Below are 8,269 nucleotides of genomic sequence, written 5' to 3'. Positions count from 1 at the left end.
GTTTGGGGTGATGATTTAATTTAAGGAAACAGGAATAGTTATGTGACATTGTATATATACTAATGATATTAGCATGCATATTAATATGTATATTTTTATTTGTTCTGCTTAATCAAGAAATAGGAAGCTCTAGCTACATAAATTAAGGTACCTGTTGAGATTTTTGTGATTCTTAACATCCGATGCCATGGTTTTACTGTTTGCTGTTATAACCAAAGTGTGGTCAAAATTCTCTCCAGGAAAATCATGCTTTCTCTATTGCAAGGCTCTGTGAAAGGAAGCCTCATGAACTTCTTAGTCCTTACCTAGTAGTTTTAAATGGCCTCAGATCAGAAGAATAGGAAAGGGATTTGACCAGGCAGTGTAAAAACATCAAACGAGGTCCTATCATGCAGAACAGAAATAAAAAAGTGAGCATGGCTTTTCCCTGAAGCCCTAGAACTTGGGCTCAAACTTTGCTCCTTTAAGTGTGTGAATTTGGCCCATTGAAGCTGAAATCCAGTTAGCTGCAGGGGATAGCTTAGTAGTGGTTATGTAAACATCTCAGGCTCCTGCAGCAGTTCCTGATTTCCCAGAGGAAAGATTCAGGAAAAGCAATGAAGTACTCCATATCCTCCAGGAAAGGTTTGTATTTTGTAGCTTTGGATGGTGGCACCATTTGGGAAAGTTCTGGTAGCTTTAGGGACTTTAGGGGCCTACTTGGAGGAAGTAGGTTACTAAAGGCATGATCCTGGGGGCTGACTCTTGTCTCTTTGTACACCATGAGGTGAATGGTCTCTGCCATGTGCTCCTGCTGCCTGCCAGGGTGCTCTGCTTCACCAGAGACCCAGAATCAATGGAACCAAGGACTGTGGGATTGAAACCTCTGAAACCATGTAACAAAATAAGTCCTTAAGTTCACTTTCTCAGGCATTTATTCTAGATAGCTCATACAATGAGTGTAAACAAATAGTGTTAGTCTGGAGGAGGGGAGTCATTTGGGGTTTATTAAATCTAAGTATTTTAAATTACTAACAAATAAAAAATAATAAGCCTATGCATGAATAATGTATAGACCCACGGGAGAAGTTATAAAAATGAAAGAATAGAAATGGGAGAAAAAGAAATGAAAGAAGGAAGAAGGAATCTTGTTCTTGGAGGGTGCGGTAGAGAATGCTTGGGTTTGGGAGACTGTGTACTTTCTGCTTTGCTGTTTACTGGTTCTCACTTGGACTGACCAAATCTTGGTTTTCTTTTTTATAAAATGAAGAATGTTTTCTACTTAATTCATTTGATTGTTAATAATGAATGAATCATAAGATACGTAAATACTTTGTGTGTTACTCTAGCACATAAAAAATGTTCAGCAAGTGGTTCATCTTCTGCCTGTATTTGCTTTCAGAGTGTGAAATGGTCGGCTTCACCTAAATGGATTTTATGGCTCAGTGGATTAGCTACTTCCTGTATTTTCTGTTATCCACCAGAAAAATGCCTTTTTCCAGCTGTTGGGAGGGTCAGATGAAATTGACCACAGTGCACTGAACAGGCAAAACCTATACCATTACAAGTCATTATGAAACTACAGAGGCAGAACTGCTGGTAGGGACTGTATCTAAAAACATTCTCAAATTAAAATTTTTTTTGTTTCCCTGTGCTATTGTTTTACCTTCAGATAGAGTTGATTCAAAAGAATTTAGATGACTTTGATGTCTATAAAGCTAATGTGTATATTTGGGCCACCTTTTTCCCTCCTGGGGGTTGATGCTTTCATTGCTGACTAGCTTTGGGCTGCTTATTTTATTTCCTACTCATTTTATTGTTATCTCTAAGCAAAGGAGTCACCACTTAAGAAAGCAGTTTATGAATACACCACATCTTGATCCACACTCTTACTTTCATGGCTTTCACTCACCTATCCCTACCCACCCTTTCCCTTACTTTTCTTAATAGTACGTATATCTGAATTCTTGATTCCATTCTTAAATAACATGGTTTTAAGTATAATTACAGTGTGGAAAATGATAACCTGGATTAATGGCATTAAGTACAAAGCTGGAAAAAAAAGGAAGACTCCAAAGCACATTGCCTAATGAATATCGTATAATTGAGTTTGACAGCTAAGCTATAATAGTACAATACTGGGCAGATGGCTACTTTCAACCCAAATTAAATAACTTGTTTAAAAAATACTCCAGTCCACACTGAACTTGTTTTTTCTGGATGTTAAGAATTTGAGTTGATAAAAATAGGTCTGTATGAAGTCATTCATTCAGTATATCAAATATATATCTATCAAAATTGTTTTGCTTAATTTTATTTAGCTAACATTTTTTCTATACTGGACTACAATAACATTAATAGAAAGGATATTTTCTTTTTAATGTAAAAGAAAATTAAAAAATCTCACAGAGAATAAATGGAATTATGAAAGTTTAGCCTTATATTTCATTTAAAAAAATAAATGGTGAGATTTGAGCATGAATCATTTGGAATCTTTATGTTTCCTGTCAAAGAATCAGAAGACATGCTTCACAAAAAAGACAACAACAAAATAACCAACTTTAATTTTAAGAGACCTCAGCAAAATTATTCATGAGCAATGACATATTAGTTGACCAGTGGTAATCACATAATACAGTGAATTGTGTAGAAAGTTGGGGATGTCTAATTTGTGATAGAGAGAGACCATATAAAATCTGTTGTTGCTAACAAATATGAGTTACACATACATCTCTTGGTGGGTTTCTTTTTTCTTTTCCTTTTCTTTTTTTTTAAGCTTTCACATTAACTTTATTGTCTGAGCCACCCTTCATAACTTAACAAATCCCTCATCACTGCCAACTATACTAGGAATCATATTCCTTCTTAAATGTACTAAAAACTCATACTCAGCTATGAGTTCTGGGTTGCAAAAGAGGATTTACTGTGTACATCTGTCTTCAAGGCTATGTTACAAATCAAGCAAAAACACACATACACACAAGTGCTACTTTTTTTTCTTAAAAGACAATTCTTTATAGCAAAGGAGTCCAATCTTAGATCACTGACTCTGCCAGCTCCTGTTACTAATAGTATAGAAGCAGTTATTATATCACTAGTGGACGTTTGTTTTCTTTCCTTTGGGCATTAAAGTGATGATCTGTGATATTGTAGGCCTGAAAACATTGCAAATCAAAGTCAGCTAATTCATAATATCAAGAAATGCCGTTGTGGGAACATGTTTAGTAACATTGAAAACTCACAGGTAGTTTGATTATATGTAGTTTTTTTTTTAAATAAGTGCTTCAAATATTACTGAACCTTGATAAGAATGACAGAAAGAGCCAGCCAGTGCTGTAGTTCATTTGAAATATAAAGGACATCATGTCAGATAGTTATTCATGTGGTGATGACTAACTATGCCATGGAGAAGAAAGTCTACTGGTGATGAAAAATGGCTCAGAAGCCCTTTCTTCACTAAGTAAATGGAGCAGAAACCAGGGAAGTCTCAATTGACACTGATGGAAATGGTTACAAGGTGCCAGGGACGAAATAACTAAAGCAAATTTATCTGGAGAGAACAAGGAGGAAAGTATGCCAGGGTGAGAAAACTTTGCAAAAGCTAGCACTGAATTTAAATAGAAAGCTCTGCCCAGTATTCCAGTTAGATGGTATATTCATATGCATGAGGAAGATTGGATGGTTGATGATGGTATTGTCACTCAGGTGGTGACAGCGTGGAGAAGAACAATGTGAAGGTGAAAATCATTTTAGCAGGACCCTGGCAGAGAAACCAATCATGAACATACTGGAAGAGGTTTGGGCCACTGAGGATGCATCATTAACCACCAGGAGGACTAATGTGGGAGACAGTCCATCGGAGGCTGGTGATGAGGAAAAGGAAGACAAATGAGGGCAGGTCCCTTTGCACAAAGAGCTTTTAATTATGCTGAGGAAAGCACTTCACTCATAATGTATCTAAGAGCCACTTTCTCACAGTCAACACACACAAATTGAATTGAGGCAGAGGATTCTGTGCTTGAATCTGGAAGAGTATATTTAGAAGTAGGAGTATGTAGACGGCCTGGATTGAATCCAGCTACAAGAGCCCTAGCTGGGCCACGGCAGCCAGAACTGCTTCACCATCCTCACTGCTGGATTCCTCAATGAAAATATCAGGGGAGACTGTAGTAGTGCCCACCAGGAGTTGTTAGGACATTTCAATGAGAGGGATGGAGTGCATGGCATCTAGGAAATGCTCAGTAAATATTACTGTGAAGAAGAGGCTGCTTTATGCTTTATTTTTATATTTTTCACAATACTGGGGTTTGAACTCAGAACTTTCACTTTCTAAGCAAGCATTTTATTACTTGATCCATGCCACCAGCCTTGTTTTGTGTGTTGATATTTTTTTTGAGATAGATCTTGCTTAATGTCCAAGTCAGCATGGATTATGATCTTCCCAATTGTGCTGCCCTGTAGCCTGTGTTGCTGGGATGGTAGACACACATTTTGCCCAGCCATTGGTTAAAATGAGTTGGATGGAGGTCTCTTTCCTTCCATCCTCCTTCTCTTCCTGTCTCCCTCCATCTGTCCCTCCTTTGTTTCTTTGCGTGGTCTGTCTGATCTTGAACTGTGATCCCTTGATCCCCTGATCTCTGTCTCAAAGGAGCTAGAATTAGAGGCTTGAGATGCTATATTTGGCTTCACATTTAATTTTTTGCAGCCTGTTTGAAGTATAATCAACAAGTATTTACATGGTATGTATAAGAACACTTAAGATCTTTTAGCAAATGTTAAGTATATAATACAGTATTATTAACTGTAGTTACCATGTTGTACATCAGGTCTCCAGAACTTACTCATCTTCAATTGGAAAGTCTATACCCTTTCAACATAATTTTTCCATTTTCCTACCAATTTCCTCTTTTCCTCTTCATTTCCATAGTTTTGACTCTGAACAAAGATACCACAAGTAAGTAACATCATGTAGAAATTTTCTTTCTATGGCATGTTTCACTTAGCATAATATCCTCCAAGTTTATCTATGTTGTTCACAAATGGCAAGCTTTTTTTCCCTCTAGTTTAAAGAACATCACACATCTCTCTCACACGCACTCACACACATATACACTCATACAAATACACTCATACCATATTCCTTGTTCATTAATCCAGTGATGAACATCTTGGTTGTTTCCATATCGTGATTATTATGAATAATGCTGTAATGATGAGTACAAGAGTACAGTACACATATCACTATGATGTCTGATTTTATTTCTTTCAGATTTATAGACAGTACTGAGTTCCCTAAATATGGTAGTTCTTACATGTTGACTATCATTAAAACAATAAAAAAAAAAACACAAGAAAATCCAGCCATATCAATGGGTAAAGAAAATGTCATACCTGTGTACCTACCTGTGTAGGTATGCATATGTATGTACATACATGTACACACACACACACACACACACACACACACGAATACTGTTTAGCCTTAAGAGAAAAGAAAATATTGCTATTCATGACAAGGATGAAAGAGTGCATAAAATTTTCAGTTATACGATTCTGGAGAATGCTCAATTGGTGGCTTTAGTTAATGATGCATTGCATATGTGAAAATTTCCACAAGTGGTATTATCATTTCTTTCCTTTATATACCAGGCACTCTGCATGTCTCAGTTAAATCTCATAAGAACTATCAGTACTAAGATCTTCCACATTTTGGTTGAGAAATAACTGTAGTTGCCTTATACTGTTAGTGATGTCATATTTGGATTCAATCTAGGTCACCTGCATCCAAACTCCCCCTTCTAAATATGCACTTCAGGATTTAAGCAAACAATTTTTCTGCTTCAATTCAATTTTCATGTGAGTGTGAAAGAGCGGCCTTTGATTTATTATGTGTGGGGTTTCTTCTCAGCTTAATTAAAAGCTTCTTGTACAAAGGGACCCTGTTCTAGTTTGTATGTGGCAGAGAATTTTTTTAAGGCTATATTGTAGGCTTTTCTTAAATTTTTGTTCTTAAAAAGGTCTCTCTAAGCTATTTGTTTTTTAGTACATATTAATCAAAGTGGCATTTTATAGTCTAAGTAATAAGGAAGTATTCTCTACTGTGGATTTTGGAGCAAGTGGAAGATAGCATGTTGACTGTTTCTTAGTATGATTTTCATGTTGTCATAGGCTTTAGAGTGCAATTTATGACCTTGAGTAGCACCTCTCATATTAGATTCTGAATGAAAATTTTTTTCAGAGAAATTTAGAATTTGTTAAGTACTCTATATATAAGTAACCCAGAGAAGCTATTCACAAAAGACTTCCAAATACTTTTTAAAGAATTATTTCCCTCTCCTTACCACTTCAACTCTTCCATATCTGTGTTGAAATGTGTTTAGGGATCTAATGTTCCCCAAACCAGCATCAAAGTCAGAATCCCATTTTGCAAGGGATATAAATCTCTGCATCTGAAATAGCTTTTGAAAATGTTTGGAGTTTTAATTTCATACTTGCCTAATTTTAATGTGGGTCAAGAAAGTGAATGACAAATGCAACTGGTCTTTGGAATAATAAGACTGTTGGTAGGTAGAATAGCTAAAAGGTAACCTTATCAGCATATTTTGAATGCATAGAAATGGAAAGAGAAGTTAAGTATTTTAAGTAATACTGCATTAGTTTGAGGATAAACACTATGGTGTTCATTGAGACTTGTGAATGTTACTGGTGACATGTTTTTGGCCTTGCTTTCATTTTCCTGTCTTTGCTTTTCTTTATTACAATTATCTGCTCTGACTTTCCCTTCCAGATCTCTTCTTCTTCAAGGTTCTTTGTACTTTTGTCTTACCAGTAGAATTGCTGGTAAGACTTGTTCTCTGTGCTTCATCCTTTCTGTACTTAAATTACACTCTCCTTCTTCTATCCCATCAAAATCTCCTGAAGACACTGAATCAGAATTTACAGTGTACTTTCCTTGCACTTGATTATTAAGGCATGATAGGTAATGGCAACAAGCACACTGTACAACAGAGCAAGGGTATTGAAGTCACTGCTTTCTTGTTTGCTGTTAATCCTTAATAAAGTTGATTGACTTACGGAGTTCACTTGATAGGAAAAGTGTTTTCCAAGTAAATTAATTGCTCAATTATTTCACCATAATTTGCCTATACAACTCTTACTGTGGATTTCAAGGTGATCTTGCCTTTTAGTAACAGACAGTTGGTCACAAATTATTTATGTTTTTGCCTACAATACATTATCAACAGTCTTTAGAATACATTTGCTTTCCAGTTGTGATAAATCTGCTTAATAAGTACCACATGGTTCTTGTAAGGGAAAAATACAGGTAGATTTCTGATTTCATGCAGCTCACAGCTTGCTTTTCCTCATACTGGTGGAGAGGTGTTACTCCTTGGCACTCTCCACAGTGAGACTACTTTGTAGGCACTGCGGCTGGTTATGAAGTTCAGCCCTGAGTCTACTACTATATGTCTGTGATGTTTGAAAGGCCTGCCGTGTTACTTTATACTCTCTCGTCCCTTCTCCTGATCAATATTTTGGGCCATAGCTTGGAACTATTGATAGAGTCACCTAAAGAAGAACTGTGCTGACGATTATTATTGTGACTATAATTCTGTGAATTCCTGACTGCTAAAAATGAGGACTACGTGTACTAAAGTGATTCTTTAATCCTATGTTGGGGCCCCAAAGTGCTCTATTAACAAATATGTAACTCTAAACTATTTTTAAAAAGAAAAAATAAACTCTAGTAAGTCAACCAAGTTTTCAAACAATTTGGAGGTAGGCTGAAAATGTTTGAAATATTTTTGGCTTCTCGGCAGTTTTTCAGCACTGTAACGGCAGTTGTATAGGAAGGTCTATGTGTCTCCTTTATTATTTTTCTTGAAGACAATTCATCTCTTTAAAGCAGCTGATTAGTCTAATTATTCTAGGTAGCTTTCTGTTGCCTACTGTTTGTATGTAATTTGTAAGGTAGAGTTCTATTATAAATAATTGTCTCCCCTCCCTTCTGAATGGAGAAAATGCTATCTCCTTTAGTGGCCATTTGGCATTGTGTTGTATCTTCTGTCACTGCCTTCTCTTGTGTTCCTGAATACTGCCCCATGTTCTTGGGGCTATCTTACCAGAGCTTTTCCCTATAAAGTATTTGGTAATAAAGTAGATTATGGGATCCATATAAAAGTAACATTTATTGCTGTGTGTAACCTTGTTATATTAGCTAGTCAATATACTTACCCAGTATAAAGTCTTCATCATTTCTCTTTTAGTAATCATCAATTTTCTGAAAAGA

The 8,269-nt window shown here is 36.1% G+C and overlaps 1 non-coding gene across 1 annotated transcript; it reads right to left on the bottom strand.

Moving 5' to 3' along the window:
- Positions 1 to 2,833: 2,833 nt before the first annotated feature.
- On the bottom strand, positions 2,834 to 2,961 carry LOC138810271 (small nucleolar RNA SNORA40). Its single transcript, XR_011367078.1, has one exon. It is a non-coding gene; the product is annotated as a small nucleolar RNA SNORA40 (small nucleolar RNA).
- Between the last annotated feature and the right edge of the window lie 5,308 nt (positions 2,962 to 8,269).

This window comes from Dipodomys merriami, unplaced genomic scaffold (assembly GCF_024711535.1).
Source record: "Dipodomys merriami isolate MVZ:Mamm:240054 unplaced genomic scaffold, mDipMer1.0.p SCAF_5, whole genome shotgun sequence".
NCBI lineage: Eukaryota > Metazoa > Chordata > Mammalia > Rodentia > Heteromyidae > Dipodomys > Dipodomys merriami.
The sequence above is the reverse complement of the archived record's forward strand: the minus strand, read 5'-3'. Positions and strand labels throughout refer to the sequence as shown.